At 35.2% G+C, this 19,155-nt stretch overlaps 1 protein-coding gene across 2 annotated transcripts in view; it reads left to right on the top strand.

The window, feature by feature from the left end:
- The first annotated feature begins 2,133 nt into the window (after positions 1-2,133).
- LOC109096886 (double-stranded RNA-specific editase 1-like) overlaps positions 2,134-19,155 on the top strand; it is a 155,450-nt gene continuing 138,428 nt past the window's right edge. For both annotated transcript variants that reach the window (XM_042731786.1, XM_042731787.1), the window contains exon 1: positions 2,134-2,316. The gene's annotated coding sequence lies outside the window, so the exon portion shown is untranslated. The remainder of the gene's footprint in view (positions 2,317-19,155) is intronic.

Genomic DNA, 19,155 nt, shown 5'->3' on the forward strand with positions numbered 1-19,155 from the left:
TTTTGTTTGTCGGACAGAGAGGACGGAGTATGGAAATTTATTCACCCAGGCTTTGATAAGGTGAGTTGAGGGGTGGACAGGGTTGTCTATTATTCACTGATAGGGAAAATCAAATACATTTGCAAAATTAGCTACATATTGCACATTTAATCTGTACAATTTCTTAAAGGAACATGTATAGTATAGAATAATCATTATTTAGCCTATACTGAATATCATGTCATTCCAAAACTATATGACCTTCTCTTTTACATGGAAACCAAAAGTGTCCATGTAATGAAAGTGAATGACAACTGAGCCTGTCAAGCTGTAAATGACAGAAAGCACTATAAGTTATGGCACCACTGATGTCTGTTTATCATACAGTGCTATCATATGAATGTGACGACTTGAAATAGCACACAAGTTAAATGGAGAAGCTGTATGATACTTTTATAGTGCTTTTTAAAAGCTTGAATGCTGATATTTTAGGACAAAGTCCATAATCCACAGTTCTGTAAAGCATCTGGAAGGACTGGATGAGTCAGAGGAAACTGAAAATATTACCTACATTCTGACATAATTCAAACCGCTAATTCTTCCCCTCAATATCTAATGATGGGGAAATCAATAAACAGTGCACTCGTAAAAAACATTTGCTCTATTGATTTCTCCCCATTTGTTCTTCCAGTTTGGTCTGGACTCAGAGCTCAATGGACTTGTTGCAGATCAGATGTGTTGTGCCTTACTTAATTTAGCAAATAAGCAAAGAGGAGGATAAACAAATACAGATGTAACGCACAGTCTGTGTTGATTAAAAGCAATATTTTTCATTTCACTTTTCTTTTTTTTGGGGTGTGTGCAGTTTCCACTAGCTTTTGCATAGACTATGAACAGGGTTCCACAGAAAACCTGGAAATATCAGGAAATTTATGTAAATGGAGCTTGAAAATTCATAAAATCTTAAAAAGTCACGGGAAAGGAAAAGTCATGATTTAAAATATTTAAATATTTATTTGGCTAGATATTGCTTTTCGCCAATGCTAGTGTAGAGTGTTTATGTATCACAACATTATTTGGATTAATCTAACATGTTCAGAGATATTCACATATGGTGCAAGCTTTTGCTGCTTTCATTTTATCTCAAAACTCCCTAAATACTCCTAAACAGTCAGATACTAGCATAATATTTATTATAAATATTTATGAATTTTGCATGAATGAGTAGATGAGTTAAGAGTCTGTGTGATGTTGCAGGTGAAATATAGAAAGAGGAACGAATATGTTTGCCTCATTTAATAAATATCTGACAGCACCGACAAAAGTAAAACAAATGGATTTGTTTATTTATTTATTTTTTAATAACTTCCAAGCTCTATCAGGACAGAGTAGAGATTCTTTAAAACACATACTGTCTATTTTTGCTTATTTTTCATCGCGGAAGTAAGCCATTTTCTTTGAAGGCGCGACTGCGAGAATAGAACTAAGAATAACAAAGTGCAGCACACATTAAAACTATTTGCGCGCAACAGACCAGTGTGTTAATGACTATAATGATTACGATAATAAAATAACAGGATGCAATTTAAAGCAACATAATGGACTGTTTATGTCAAAGTAAAATAATTAGAAACAACACACTGGAAGCCACGTTAGTTGCAAAGTTATTTAGGGCAGTAAGTTATAATTTCATGTCATAATTTAGCAAAAATAAAGACTAAATAAAACTTGTGTAAAGAACAATAATAGGATCGTGTCTGTTTAATATCAAACTGAAAATGTTGTATTTTAAAAATGAATGTCGAGTAAAGACATTTTTTTGTGCATGATTTAAGAATCAGAGCACTGGTCACAAAGTGTGGGAACTCAGTATAAAACTAACATAAATATTTTAGTAGACTGCAACCCTGTAATAGCTGCGGCCAAGCCAACTGATCATCATCACTCTGTCGTTTACTGATATAATTAATTAACCACAACAAATTTGCATTTTTATCTTACAAATGTAATCATCCGTTGTGTTTACAGCCAATCTGTTTCGCGTTGGAGTCCTCCGCCAATCAGAATCGTCGCTTGGGTTCAGCCTCCTGCCCTGACTGACGGATCGTGGGCGGTCCCTGCGCTGCTTCAGCCAATCACGGCGTGTTTCTGTAACCACGTTGCGCGCTACAGAGTGGCGACCCCGCGAGAGTATTCTAGGCCGCTAGTGTGATCAAACAGATCCGCTTCATTCCTGGGAACATCATCGAGATTAGAGGTGGGCTCTCAACTTTATTCCAATGGTGGACGGGGGTCCTTTGAATCTGGATTGAGGTGCCGATAGCCGCATTCACGCCCGTGAGTACTGACGTATCTCCACTTTTGTGTTATTTATAGACGCGGGATATTTTGCGCGTGTTCCCACTGTGTTTATGTAACGCAAACGGATTTTTTTTTCTCTGTATGAAAGCTCCTCAGAGCCTGACGCAAGTTGTTCGTCTGGTTATTTGACAGGGGTAAAAGCTGAACTGTTGTATAGTAGATGTTAACCCGCCCCCGCTGATGGTAGGTGCGTAATAACGCGCGTGTAGTGTGAAACTGTAATAATGAACGCGATGCATCGCTGCAGCTCTGATCGGAAGCGGGGCAAGCGAGCATGTCATAATGCAGTTCCACAGTCCACAATGGAAACGCGCACGATGGATAGAGAAATAACCAGGCTGTGCGGAATAACGCTGGTGAAATCGCTTGTTCGCGTCCGACGCGATGTTTTCAGTCAAGTGCATTCAGACTGCAACTTCCAAATATTTCTGTCGTGCAAAGTGTTGTGGCAGAAATCCACATGTCTAAATTTGGTCAAGTCAAATCGCACCTTCCACCGTGTGCATATCATTTGCATTACAAAGATAACTCTGTCATCATCTTGCTACCTAGTCATCGTTTGACTTTTTTTCCCTGTGCAACAAATGAGTTGTCAAAACGTCAAAGCGGCTCTGTGCATTCATTAAAGAGGCTACTACAACAAAGTATCACTAATATATTGTGTTACCATGTAATGCTGTTTGGCTGTTGTTATTAATAGTCACCTTTTCAGTCCATTAGTCATCAAAACGTCAAAGCTGCTCTGTGCCATTTTTTTGAAGATGCAAGGTGACAGCTGTCAAAAATAATCTTATTTTAGTTCGAAAAGCCTTATTTCCCTTACACAACTATCTTTGAGTACTCTGAAAGGCACTCTGTGAAATATTATTATTAAACAGTTAGCAGTGTTATTTTAATATTAAATATTATGATATTTGACCAACATTATAATACTGTATAATGCAAATTTTATTCGATCAATGTATTTATTTACTATATTTATGAATATTCTTTTTATTCCCATCGAGACACTTCAGAGTCATATTAAGTAGATATTTATTTATTCAAAATTTTGTATAGCTTAATATTACCACACAGTGTTGTTTGGCTGTTATTATCATTAATTTTTTAGATGATTAGTCATTAAATTCTTGGTAAACACCACAAGTGTATTTAGCGTATAAAAACCAGCTCTCACACTCATCTTTTTGTGTTATAAGTAATTTCAAGTTAATTTCAATTTGGATATGACCACAAGTTCTGATTTTTGAGTGGGTGATTTGTTGACTTTGTAATTAGTTTGTCCATTTTTACCAGTTAAATGCATTCGGGCTGACAGTGAGTGCACCTGTTATCATAGGTGTGCATTGTTCTATTTTACAGCATGATCAGCCAATCATGTAGATGCTTTGCCTTCCCTTCTGTGACATTTTGCCTGTTTTATGTACTTGCCCACCTTGTTTGTTGTATTTTTTCCTACTTTGGTCATGTCTTTTCACTAAGGGCACCAAGGAACTCACCAAAGACAGCAGTCATGTTTTGATCCTCATATAGCTCTCATTTATATGAGTTGTGCTTGTAATGTTCAGGGACTGCAGGAGCCGTTTGTAACTTAAATCGGAAAATAAAGTCTATATTTCTAACTAAATCTACTTTATTTGGTTGCATGATTTGTTCTTGAGGCAGTAATGCATAGTTGCATAATATTATGCTTATCTTCAATTATCCAGTTGCAGCCTTCACATTCATGAGTAGCAGCTGTATTCTGAAATGCAGCAAATTTTAGTTTATTTTAACTTCTTTTGCCTTGCGTAACTAAAGTGAAATAGAAATATTGATACAAATACAAAAAATAAAATACAATACTACAAAATTGTGAATAACATTCAGAAACTGTATTGGACATTTAATAAGAATCACTAAATAAATACTTGTGAAAGCATAACAACTGCCATTTATTTTTTTATTAAGATTGATTTGATATGATTGAACGTGGTGTGATGCACACAGAGGCACTGTGTTTAGGTCAGATTTGTGTTGAGGCGCAGATAGCAGAGTAATTTATTTACATAATGTTCTCTTTCTTAAAATGTAAACTAGTGTAAATGTCACCATCATCATATATATCTAAAGAATTGAAGTCTGTCAAGTAAAACAAGAACCTATTGATGCAATTCAGTTAATCTGCTATTTTTTTTCCAGCTGATACCCTGAAGACTCAAAGCTCCTAATAATGATTCAGCTGCACTAATCAGATGTGGAAAGGCATTATGAAAAGATTATGTGGAAATGAAGTTTGAGAGCATTGGTATTTGACTAGCTGTTCTTATTTGGATGTTAAACTGAATTGAGCACATGTTGTTTGAGGATTTATACATTATAACTTTTCTCTGACGATGTGTTCGACACCCAAACTCAGCTGCTTATGTTTGGCCTGTCATCCACCCTGGTTGTTTAAGAAGTGTGTAATCTGTCACATGGCATCACTGCATCCTTGTTAGCAGCTTGTTTTAGGGTCATGTAGGGCTGGGCGAAAAATCGATAAAGATAATTATCGCAATATCATTTTCCTCGATAAAACGATATAAAGAGTTTGATAAATGTTCAATATAATGTTAATGCGCCAAAAGCAGAACAAAGGAGCGCTAGTAGGGCTGCGCAATTAATTCTATTATATATTTATCACGATATTTCGTAGCTTGTCAGTGAACAACGGCTCTGTGTAGTAAATGCCACTCCATCTGAATGCACGTGATGGAGATTTGCTTCTAATCACAGACCCGGCTTCACCGATGAGATGCGCATGAAAATCACAAATGCGATTTATCGTGCAGCTCTAAGCGCTAGTAATTTAAAGCGCGCCACACGGACCGTTTATCTGCGTGGCTCAAAGTTCAGACAGCGGCGCGGCACGAGCTGCTCACTAGAGAGATGTTTATTTGCCAGTGTTGCCAGATTGGAAATGTCCAAGTATTGTACCAGAAGCTCAAAATTATCGTATTTGGAAGAAAGTTATTGAATACAAGAATACATATATTTTAATCTTAAACAACAACTTTTTAACACGATATGTAAATTACCACAATAGATAAATAACTGGCATAGGCTACCTCACACAGTGGCTACTCCAGATGCGAGCAGCATGAAAAAATACTATAGAACCCATTACAATAAGTGATACTGTCTACAGTGGATGTGGTGGGGTGCGACAGACAAATCTCACACCGTGTCTGGCGAGTGACGCGACAAAATAGCCTACTATAATACTCATTATAAACAGTGATGCTGCCTACACTGGATGCGGCGCGGTGTGACATGACATATCCCCGACAGTAAACTGCTGCCGCATTCTATTTATGACTTACTGACACAAAGTTCAAACTAATTTTTACGGTCGCTTTGTCGCGTCCAGTGTAGACAGCTGTTGAGGTGCGGCACCACTGTACAGACTGCAACATAGTGCTCGATGGCTTAAAAGTAGGGCATCACGTATATCATACAGAGGCCCAAATTATCGTACAGATACGATAATTATCGTCTGGCAACACTGTTACTCGCTCGTGCGAGCGCTAAGCAGCACTGAGAGATCGAGTGTAAAAAAGTTGAATTCAGTGAAGAACACAAATGGCTTATTGATTGAAATGAGTTTACAGCCAGTTGAAACAGCGCTGACAAACAGCAGAAACACGGTTTGTCTTTTCAATCTACAAATCGCCATCATTCAGTTATATAGGTGTGCTATGTGGTTTATCATGATTTAATTGTATGCTACTAAGGAAAACCGATGATTTAAAAAAACAAAAAAAACAAACCTCAATCAGAATAATTTGATTTTACCATATAAAAATGAGGTTGCTATAATTTTTTACAGAAGTTTTTACAAAAATTTACATCTGCTTCCTAACTCAAGCTACTTCTACTATTAAATGTGCATTTCTAAGGGACAAAAAAGTAATATTATTGTTAATATTATCAGGCAACACAAACCTGTTTCTTGATTTGAAAAAAATCCCTAGGGTCATGGCATTGTCTACATGAGCAGTGCATCAGTTAATACGGTTTCGACCAGCTCATTTACTGTGACGTGGAGAGATTCCTGTGCCGCGATCTGTATTAGTCAGACCGAGACGAGTTTGGCCACAGGGCACCCAAAAGTGCCATTGAGTATTGGGTGTCTCATTTGATGTCAATTTTAGAGTTGAAGGTTAGGCTTAGCTGTGTGAGTGTTCTTCTCTGTGGCACATTGTAGCGGCAGATGTGTCAGATTAAATTCCATCTCGAGTCAATTGACTTCAGTTTGTTCATTGGGCTAAATAAATACACACACACACACACACACACACACACACACACACACACACACACACACACACACACACACACGTATAATTTTTCTTTTTATATTTTATATATATTTTAATTTTATGTTGGATCTTTACTTGTATGTTTTTTTTTGTTTTTTTTAATTTTTCAAATTTAAACCAACGATTCATCATTTAACCAAACATCTTTTTTTTTTTGTTGAGTAACTAAAAATGAAGTATCTTAAATGTAGTAGAAAATATAAATTAAATATAAATAAATTTATATTCTTAAAATAATATTAACATTTTAATATTAAAATTATTTGTATAGTTATAAATTTTTTTTGTTCTTTGCTATTTTTTTAATGATTCTATTCTATTATTTTATTTATTGTTTCATTATTTTGAATAATGTATTAATATTTTCATACATGTAAAATGAAATGTGGAAAATCAAAATCAAAGTTCGGATTAATTGAAATGACAGTTTGAAACAGTTCTAACTTACCAATTTTAATGTTAAATTTAATGTATTGAATTGAATTTTACTACATTTTAAGTTCTCTTAATTCTCATAGTCACTAGATAAGGAAGCAACAAAGAATTTCTTTAGGAAGCAAGGTTGACTTAAATGCACATTTGAAGGGCACCTTTTATGCCCCTTTTTACAGATGTAATTGGGTCTTGGGTGTCCCCAGAATGTGTCTGTGAAGTTTCAGCCCACAATACTCAACAGATCATTTATTATAATAGCTGGAAAATGTCATTTTGGCGTGTCTAAAAAAGAGATGTTTTGGAGTGTATCGCTTTAAATGCAAATGAGCTGCATATTCCCGCCAAGTTTTTTTTTTTTTTTTATATATATATTTTTTATGTTTATGTCGCCCAGCCCTGTGTGCAAGTACCCTATATTCTGGACTGTTCCTGTTGTATATCTTGGACAATTAGTCAGGTGGAAACTAACAGCACTGATTACTAGTTAGTCCAGAGGGAAGACTGAATAATGAGCATCAGCAGCAGGAAATACAGTAAGTTATTGTATGGTGTGATGCACATAAATAATGGTGCTTTGTGTGTCACAGTATGAAAGCCGCAGCTCTATTCATGTCTTCACTCTACCCCAGTCTTGAGCCATGTGTTCATAATATCTGCATAATTAATACTCCAAATTAATAAGGATATTTCAAGTGGTGAATTTGGAGAAGGAATCAAACCACAGTGGAATTTAGCTGAAATCTGAAGAAAGGGCTACACTGAGTTGAGCCTGCGTTTCTGATATATTGTTAACATATGCCCAAGCTAAACTGCATCTGGACTGCATTAAATTTCTTAAATGTATCTCGAAATATACTGATAAAGATATTTTTTTGTGGTTCTGTTTGTTGTGATTTCCATATTGAGGTGTGCTGCTATGTTCCAAAATAGCAAGGTGTTGATCTGTTGACATGGATGTGCAGAAGTGCACACTGGAGAGAAAAAAATAAAAATAAAAATAATAATCACTTTGAATAATCACTTCAAAATTGATATTCTTTAAACCTCCCACGTCACTTAACTAACACATTTAACCGTTTTATTTTCATTCTTAGACATTTAAATATCTGTTTTTGTAAGTTTTGAAAGTCAGTTATTGACAGTTTTTATTATTTATTTATTTATTTTTGATGATGATGATTTTTCTTTTTGCAGTGGCACTGCTGTTCTCCATAATAAATGACCAAAATTCCCATCCCTGTTATTTATATTTAATACTACTTAATACAGTTTCACATTCTTAAATAGTAAGACCATTATTGTTTCTCTTTGGCTTGATTTTGGCTCAACACCAAAGCCTTTAAATGACCAAACAGGTCTTTGCTGTAGTATTTTGTTTGATGGTTTCTGCCTTTGCTGTTAAAATCAGCCTCACTGTTGAGTTTGCATTGCTTTTTCTCTCATTTTTTGCTTTGTTCTTTGTTAATATTTGGAAAGTGTGACTCAAAGATGTGTTAAAGCTGTGAGTAAAGTTTTAAGAGTAGATTTATTGGACTGGAAGTATTGGCCCTTCGGTCAGAGGCGGGGGGTTGGGTGCTTCTTTAGGCTGACTAATTGGGCAGCAGCATGGCCAATGGAAACGGAGGAGCCGGATGCAGGGTTTTTGTCATGGGCCTGGTGATGAAACCGAGGCTAACATGGCTGGGACATCCTGAAAGCTTCCCAGAGGGCACATCATTGCCGCCCCATCTCCTCGTCACAAAATCTGGGCGGCGCAGAACCTGCAGGTTTGCAGCGATTACTCGTGCTGAATAAGCTTGTATGCTGAAACCACGGTTGCATAATTCCTTTTAGAACAAGAACAAGGCCTTAAGAAAGTGCACCAATCGCATCAGCTGCACATAGAAGGGCTGGGGCACGGCCAGCATGCATTTTATAACCGGTTTCATAACTTCTTGTACAAAAGGAATCAACCATTATTGAAGAGGGGGAAATGGCATCACACATATGACTATGTCTGAATCTGTGAAGCATGTCAGATGATGTCTCAGAGCCCTACATAAATAGATAAAAGTTAAAGAGAAAAAAGATTGAGTAATCTCAAATCTTAATTTTAAGGGACTAAACTGTAGTTATTTTTTTTATTTATGCAAAATATCTTTGCATTTGTTATTTATTATTATTATTATTATGTCTAGCTGTTATGACCCAATATTGCATTATTATTTATGTAATAATATTATTAGTATGCCTGAATTATTTGTTAACTTTGTTATTATTATTATTATTATTGTCATGATTTTTATGATGCTATTATGATTTATGCAAAGTGTTTTTTTAGCTGCTCAAAAGTTAGGCTTAAAATACTAAAATTAAACATATTATTTATTGCTTGTATTGTGCAAAATAACTGTATCAATATTAATAATGTTCATAATATTACTATTATTATTATTATCATTATTAATGCTATAATGTTTATGCAAAGTGTTTTTTTAAGTTGTCTAACCATTAGGCTTAAAATGCTAAAATTAAATACAAATATGATTTATTGCTTTTATTATGCAAAATAACTGTATTAATATTAGTATTAGTATTAGTATTAAAATTAGTATTAATATTAATATATGTATTCAAAGTTATGCAATCAATTTTAGTTAAGTTAATATAATATATGAATTAAATAATAATATAAATTATTATTATTATTATTATTATTATTATTATTATTATTATTATTATTATTAAATGTATCCAAAGTTGTTTTGCAGTCTTTTATTGCGCAGTACTGTAATGATGTTGTTGGCCAGTGTTGCAGTATTATGAGTAGATCATTAGCCATTTTTGCCATTCATCATAAGTACAGTCATGTGTCTTGACTTGTTTCTTAGTTCTCGTTCATTCATCTTCTCACCTTTGTTTATAGCTTGTGATTTGGTCTTTCTCATTTGTATCATGTACTTTTGTATTGTTCCCAGTTTTTTCATTTGTAGTCAGACAAGTGAAAGAGTTTGCTTGAATTTAATGGTGCTTTTGCCTGCAAAACTGAATCATTTAAGTGCAACGTCTCCCAGTAGTGTTTTTACGACGTTGTTTTTTTTCTTCTGAATCTTTAAGGGATGCAGTTAAATGCAGCAAAACACAACCAGCAAAATGAGGTCTTGCCCTACAATTAAATGACACAAGTTAGCAGTAAGCACCAGTGATGAATGTACGTGGACATCAGGAGAACGGTCCGCTTGTATGGAGGCTCCCAAGAGTGATTAAAGACGCCCGCTTCAGCTTTGATATGGTTTCTCTGATCCTACACAAAGTGGTTTGTTTGATTGGTGTGTGTTTGAGGCAGATTTTAAGATCAGGGCCTTAGCCACTATGAGTCATAGCCAAATGCTAAGATGCAATTGCCAGGCCTTTAGCAGTTCAGCTTGATTATCATCACTTTGACTGCAGGTTTGATCTTCAGGATTTCTGAAACCTGGCTATTGCGTGATCGGTGGGCTTTTGAGAGAAGCTGTGCGATCGCTGCCTCAACGCGCGCTGGTGAAAGCTTCAGTCAGTGCAGTGCATTTCACCATAATTCAGCCCTTTTGTTTTCAGTGCAGTGAAATAACAACAGAGGACAAGCACATATCTGCAAGTCATATGTGTTCTGTTGCTTTCTCAAGAAGTCATGATCGAGGAAGACTTGTATCTTAGATGGAATGAAAGATCCATGAATAATACACATGGATTTAAGTGCATCTGGGAGAAAACAACTGTCTTGTTTTTTGCTTGCGTAGCACTAGTTTTCTGTGTAAATGGAGTGCCTTGGTTGGTACACAGTGTTTACTGTGGGCGAAAAAAAACCCTGTAATGTGGGGTTCCTTTAACCGCTAAAGAAAATAGTTTATAGTATATTGTACATGTTGTTTAGGCTAGCGTCATCAAGCTGATTACTGAAAAAAAAGTGTATTTTGCAGTTCCGTTCTGCTGAATGGAAGCAACAGATATCTTACCCTGAGCTACTTTGGTTAATAATGAGAACAGCTATTGTGTTAGTTGATTAATCTCTTTAAAGAATCCCATATTTTCTCATGCTTTCCCAAAAGCATTGCTTCCTGCATAAATTTTATTTAGCCATTGTGGTTAATGCCTAATATTATAATCAAAGATGTGAATCCAGTTTTTTTTCCCCTCTAGTTATTGTTTTATCCATGAGCAAATTACTTTGAGCTCAGGGCTTGAATTTCGGTGCGGGATTGCAGGTATTGCGCATAATTCTACTCATTTCTGCAGTTTCCATGCTTGTAACGTGGGAAATTCATGCAAATATTTCATCATGAAAGATGCTCGGGACATATGATGAAATAGAAACAGCCAAATACATATCAAATTATGTCAAAATGATGAGTATTCACGTAAACACAGTCGATTTATGCTAAACATGGTTGGTATATAGGCCTAGGCTATTAAGTGAATGTAAACAGTTGAGAAACAAATCCAGTATATGTTAGATCTGGTGCATGAGGTCAAAGTATCTTCCTCATAATATAAATATGAATCAACAACATTATAAATTGTAAAACACAAATACACTGCATGACAAAACATTTTTAGATTAGATGAGTGTTGTTTAAAAATATGTCTAAAAAATACTAAAACTCTAAAACTCCCCCTCAAATTAAAAAATCTCCCCAGAAGAGTCACCAAAGGTGGGAATTCTCCCCCATTTAATCTAATGTTGTGTTTTGCGCCATTGTTTTGGCAAAGCATCTTTTAAAACTAATTAAAATCAAAAGCACAACACAGCTGACTGCATTTATCAAATTGCAAAACGTGGCATTTTAATTTAATAAATATGTAGTCTATAGCACTGCATTTCAAAGCAAAGTGCAGAGTTTTCTTATTCAGTCAGCTCATGATCCAGTGTTTTGGCATATCAGTTAACAGAAAGCTCCATCTCTGCATGTGCTGAGTTTAACATGCATTTGGGAACACAACGGGGGCCAGTTACACATTATATTCACATTTGCATAATTTCCAGCATTTATTGTGGACAGATGTTTACACTATTTAATGTAGTTTGAGATACTATATCACAACTGAAAAGAGGTTTGAGTCCACTATAAAGTGTGGGTACATTTTAACTGTATTCAATTTGGACACTGAAAATGAGTTTGCGCTCTTACCTTTATACTCTGAGTGTACCAGATTGATACATTTAAATGCAAAAATGTACATTTTAATATCCTTACGCATAGTTATAAAGAAGTCTCTTATGCTCACCAAGGCTGAATTTATTTGATCAGAAAAACAGTAAAAACAGTAATGTTATGAAATGTTGTTAGTTTATAACATCTGTTTTCTATTCTAACTAGAGATGAACAGATTGCAATTTTCTTAGCTGATTCCAATTTCCGTTTTTTTTTTTTTTTTTGTAAGTGTGACCTGCCGATACCGATTTTCTTTCTAAAAACTATGATTGAAAGCATATACAAACAAAAATCTATACTTTTTTAAATAATTTTTTATTTTATATATATTTTATTTATAACCTTATTAAATGTTATCTTTCACATCAAATTGTTTCAATTAATTCATACATTGTATCAATTGATTCAGTTTGTATAGTTGTTAACTTTAGAGTTGTTTCAGTTTCAACAAGCTCCATCTTTCCACTGCAGGTAACACAGAAGCTGCATCTGAAGTGGCATTAGATGTTTACACAGACTGTTTGATGAAGCTTGAGGTGCCATAAATGCATTTACACTGCAAAATTTTGAATGCATAAAGAATTTTATAAGATTAATGTCTTAAATATTTTTTAAACATACAATTAAGAAATGTTGGGATAAATGCAATGAAAGTTTTAAATATGAGACCAAACCAGTAGGTGGCTGCTTTGAATAATTGAGTCATATAGTCCTTAATTCAACAGATTCGTTCAAACGGCTGATTCGTTCAGAAACGAGGCAAGTTACTACTATTTTTGTGAATGGGTTACTGAATCACTTGATTCGTTCAAAAATGTGGATTCATTCAGTAACGAAACACCGCTGTGTTGCTCGGAAACACAAAACAGTTCTTTGGAACTTTTTTCATCAGCGAAATTGAGCAAAAACACTAAATATTGGGTCTAAAATGTAAGTCACTTAAGTTTAACTTCTTGTTTATTGATATTATTTTATTAAATGTAATTTATTTCTGATGGCAAAGCTGAATTTTAAGCATCATTACTCCAGTCTTCAGTGCCACATGATCCTTCCGAAATATTTTTTAATTTTGATTTGGTCCTCAAAAAACATTTCTTATCAAAGTTGAAAACAGATTTACTGCTTAATATTTTTGTGATACATTTTATAAACGTCTTTACTGTCACGTCTGATCAATTTATTCCATCCTTACTAAATAAAAGTTTAATTTTATGAAAAGGTACATGCTGGACTGTGTATTTAGCATAAAAGATGCAACTATGATTATTTTGCAAATCTATTGATTTCTTTGATTCTTCCCAAAAATGTTCTGTTTATACTGTTACACACTCTTTCTATGGAGCCTCTGTTTTTTTGAAATGCATCTACACGCTTTGAATTCTTTGAAGTTTAACATTATGGAGCAGTTGAAGTTGGCTGTTAGGGAATTCTGTTGTCAAAGCATTTAACATGACAACCTGGCGACATACTATATGCTGCTTATGACCTCCTTTAAAGTGTTTAAAATGCTCCCATGCTTCGATCAACTTTTTTTTTTCTGGTGCAGCATTCTTTGTGGCTTGACATCAGTATTAAGATCTTGATTAGCCTTTCAAATGTTTTGTTTGCTCTGCCTCTTGTCACTAATTTAAGAATCAAAGACACACTCATTCGACGCACCAAGATTTACTTGCTTTCTCTGGCCTGTCCTGCTGTTTCCGCTAGTGTTCGGTGGCACACGAGGCTAAACCGAGCATCTGAGTGTTTTTTTGCCACTCAGTGATTGGCCGACAGTGGATTCCCTGGGAGCCATTGTTCTGTTGGAGGCAGCGAGGCCATCTGCTCTTTACTCGCCGTCTTTGCACAATCTGTCTAGCTGTGTCTGTCCGTCGTCCGTCTCCCACCGCAGTATCAGATGCTCATGCAAACGTCATCACGCGCTCCTCTGGCTTGCAGTGAAGGTTGTGTCATAGCGTGCACACCATGCCTGAATGTTGTCTGCTTTTATTTGTCTCAGAAACTGCATGATGTAGTCACGGGGGATTACAGATGTACTGTATTTTCTCGTGCATATGCATAACTGCAGTAGCGATGCAGATATTATTGCCTGTAGGTACATGATGGGGCGTTGCTTTGCTAAATGATGGGAGAAATCGTTTGTTTTATTCACAAACAATCCAGCACAGCGTAACGCAGCACTTCCTCGGATATTCTTGGCTTTCGGCCTGTGTTGTGACTATGAAAGAGAGTGCTGTAGACATCACCCCAATTATGTGGGTCGGGGGATTGGCTTTCAGGAATTAATTTAATGAATAATTGATCACAGTCGCCTTCATGTGGATGCTGACTATCATGCTCACCTGAGGCTGTGGAACGTTTTGTTTTTTGATGTTGCTGAACTGAAGAGGCTGTTGTACAACTTTACTTTTCAAACAAGAGGATTATATGCAGATGTAAATCATGAATATAGGCTCAGTCATTTAAGAGCAAGCTTTTTATGTGCATGAAAAACAGCAGTTTGCGGTAGGAATGGGAATCTTAAAGGAATAGTTCACCCTAAAAAATACAAATTGTCACTTACTCACGTGTGTCTTTCCAAATGTAATGTGCTCATTGCTGTTATTGTTTCAATGAATGGGAACTGGTTTTCAAGTTCCAGAAATTAAACAAAAATGATCCGTATTGTGCATTCAAAGTCTTTTGAATCTAAACGGTATTTTTGGCTGGGAAACACTCAAATTTAAATGATTATTCATTATGTAAAATCTAGTTCTCTGTGATTTTCCTGAGATAAATAATGTCTAATTCATGAATGAGTTGTTCTTTTGAATTCAGTCTTTTCAATGAATCAGACAATTCACTTGGTGGTGACTGTATACAAATATTAACTGGTGTTAATATTTTGTTCACAAATAAAATATTGCAGCTTTTTTTCATAAACTCTCATGCTAAGTAGAGCTAAGAGAATGTCAGTAATATTTTCTAAGTATTTAGTCTGTGTACTTACTGTATACTTAATGAAAGCAATATATTTGATAACACTGATATTGAATATGTTTGATGACATTTAATAGTTTTTAAAAACTTAATGTACCAGTTATAATTAAAAAGTACTTTTGAAAGTGTCTTTTTAGCTATGTTAACACATGAACAACCAGCCAGCAATTATAAAGCCTGTACACTTAATATCTCACAAATTTGGGAATTAATCATGAGTATTTTTGATCAATTTATGGAAGTCATTATTGCATGAATTAGACTACACTGGTCGTGCTGTATGTTTGTTGGCTGCGCAATATAATAATGAGACATCAGTTCACACAAAATGTTTTAAAAAAAAGAAAAAAAATTGAATTTTCAGCATCATTACTTCAGTCTTCAGTGTCACATGATCATTCTAATATGCTGATTTGCTGCTCAAGAAATATTTCTTAATAGCAATGTTGAAAAGAGAATTTTCAAGTTCAAAGGAACAGCATTTATTTGAAATAGATTTTTTTTTTAAACATTCTAGATGTTCAACTGTCACTCTTGATCAATTTAATGTGTCCTTGCTAAATAAAAGTATTCATTTCATGCTAACCTCAAACTTTTAGTGTAGTCTCTTATTTTGCAGCGATAAGTTTCTCATCACGTTCGGATTGTGAACTCTCTAAGCTCTCGATTCCCAGCCCTAGTTAGCAGAGTCCTCAAACGAACTGTCATCCTCTTACTCTTCATTTCTGTCATGACTGCTCACAGCTCTTTTGTGTGTGTGTGTGTGTTTGATGGATGAGTCAGTACCCCCTCCGTTCCTCCCTCCGCCCCCCTTCCTCTGCTTGATCTCTACTTCAGGGCAGAGGTTGATGACGGCCTGAAATCATTTGAAATTGAGTTTATTTTTTGCAGCGATTGTCTCAATTATAAAACTACAACAAGGAGTTGAGGTAAATTACAGTTATGATTCCCTCGTCTCTCGTTTGTGAGGATGTATGGAGTTCCATTCCTATATTGTTACCTCACAACTTAATGCTGGAGAGAATACGGGTGGACCTGGAATCGACTGATGGAAAAAATAATGAAATGGCTGGAAAATATAGATTGTTAACTGCGCTCCTGACAGGTTTTGAAGGGTGGTGGATTTTCGGTGGGGTGTTTTTAACACAACGTTCTCTTGCTGGGAACATTTTAATGTGACCCAGTTTTTCTCTGTATGATGCAGCGGTTGGTGCATATGAGGCAGTGTGAGGAGAAGATGGACCACTTGTTGAAAAATGAATAGGAAAAATCACAGTAATCATTATATGGCATCTGTAGGAATTAAAGCCCCACCTTTAAGTTAAACAAACAAAGGTGTTTTTGATGAGGGCGTAGTTTGTGTTTTTACACTAAATGTGTGCAATAGCTGGATTGGCCTGAACTGTAATTTATAAAAAAAAAACCTGATGTTGATAAAAGGATTACTTACATCAATGAAATAATTTTATTGTTGATTTGAAATGAACATCAGTGCATTTTAAAGTGCCCCTATTATGGGTAATGAAAGGTTCATAGTTTGGTTTTGGGAGTCCCTAACAACAGGATGACATGCATGCAAGGTAAAAAAACACTTTCATTGTCTTATAATATACATTTATTTTTACCTTACTTGCTCAATGACTCACAAACAATTCGGTCAACGATTAATTTTTTCAAACCCCTCCTTTGCGTGATGCTAATCTGCAGTGATTGGTCCGATTGGTCTCATTTTCATTTCATCATGCCTGTAATGCATGATAAAGCAGCGTTTGTGAGCGCAGTGCTGCTTTGTTTACAGCGTTACCAGGGAAACCGCTATTTTTACCTCTCAAAGCGACACCTAGTGGCAAAGAATGAATCTACATTTTCATTCAGACCAATGTGAAAAGACCAACAAGTGGGTGGTTTATATGCTAATGTTTAATGTTGACTCAACATGAAACGGCTTGGGATTCATTTTAAAAACGACTCGTTTCAATGATTCAGAGTCGATGCTTTCTTTTGAGAGACAATAACTTTATACATGGTGCACTTTCAGATTTAAAACATTGCAGGATGTTTTCATTCACTTAGAGCTGTTACGCACTGCATGAAGGGTAATTTTTAAAAATCCATAATGTGGCACTTTAATAATATTGAGAAACTATCATAGTTTTTATTAATGTTTTGAATCATTTTTTTTTGTTTTATTTAAGGTTTTAGTAATTTTGTTGTTTTGTTTTGTTTTATTTTTTTTTAAAGTCTATATAGTTTTTATTCATCTTTATTTCAGTTTTAGTTTAGATATTGTAATACATAAAGTTATATTAACGTTTTTATGGTTTTCATTTGAATTAACTATAATATAGATTTGAAGATTGTGAGTACTTGCTTTATAAAACAATGTACATTTAAATTAATGATAATTTGACTTTTTCAATAGAAAAAGCTAGTTATCATTATATAGTTCTTTGGATAACAGCCATGACTCACCTGTCAGCTCTTAAAACTATTTTACTGTGTCAGCACACAAATATAGCATCAAAAATAATGCTGTAGAAGGGCTGAATCTTTGGCAAATTGCTTCCCATGGGCAGTTTGAGTTAGTTTTGCTCTCACACCCTGCCTGTGAGTGTTATCTGAAACATTATCACCTACACTTTGTGTTATATCTAAAAATACTCCTTAACCCTGGTAAAATCAGTATAATAAACAGCCTACAAGACACAATTGCTACTTTTTTCCCCCACCCAAACAGCTTTGGACCCCATTAACTTTTATAGTATGGACAAATAATAAATTTTTCAACATATTGTCTTTTCTAATATTCCATAAAAAGTTACATTTATTATATAATTGGAACAATTATTCAGCCATGCATTATTCATCAGCCTTGCATGACACCATTTATTATAGTAAAGACTTTGTTGTGCATATAAAATGTCGTTAGTCGTGGCTTTTTGATCACATTTTGACTTTGAGTCTAAAACTGTAAAGGAGTAGTGCATATGATTGAATGAAAGTCTTTTGTCTAATAAAAAGCATCAGTCTGTGGTCAGTGTTGCCGTATGAACTAGCATAACATCCAAGGAAATGAATTCCTTTAAAGGAAGTCTCTTTCCTCTTCCTTTTACTCCGGAGTGACTTGAGGTGCAGAATATCTACGATTACAGGTTGCATCATGTGTTTTGGGGGAAAGGAAACAAATTCCTCTTTTGCTTAGCTTGAGATGCCACTCTTTTGTGCTCAGCAAAGCTCTTGTGTTTTGACCGCCCTGTTTGTCATCAGGGTCACATTTCAATGAGTGCACTCAGATTTTGAACGTGGCTCGGTAATGAAACCGGAATACCAAAACAATGTCAAGTGCAATGAGGTGCACTGTGGACAGGCAGACGGTTCCTGTTTATTTTGCAGTTGTCATCTGCTTTGCTGAGATTGTTTATTTCTGGCATTTTTTTTTTCTTATCTCTTTGGGTTTTGTCAGCATGTTTTTGCTCTCTCCCTCTCTGAGTGTCTCTAGTGGTGCACGCAGCAGGGTGAGAGTGATGCAGCAGTGTTTTCTAGCTCATGTCAATCACTGCCAAGTGTTCAGCCTTTGCTGTATATTTTAATGCACTTAGCTGCTTTAATAAAATAGTAATCCAAGAGAATCTATCTGTTAGGGGTTTTTCAACAGACGTGAGATGTTCTGTTGCCTTTGACCATGTTAAAATCACTGTAGTGCATGTTCTTTCTTTGATTGCTGCTATTATGAAGTTGCGTTGCATGTGGTGGCATTAACATGTGAAGTGCAGATCTGTCATTTTCTTTCGCAAAAATCAGCAAGTAGCATTCGAGCATACAATATACTGTTTCTTGTGATAGTGATTTGTTCAAAATTAAATAAATTATTTAGATATTATGCAATATGT

Source organism: Cyprinus carpio, chromosome B9, assembly GCF_018340385.1.
Source record: "Cyprinus carpio isolate SPL01 chromosome B9, ASM1834038v1, whole genome shotgun sequence".
In the NCBI taxonomy this organism is placed as follows: domain Eukaryota; kingdom Metazoa; phylum Chordata; class Actinopteri; order Cypriniformes; family Cyprinidae; genus Cyprinus; species Cyprinus carpio.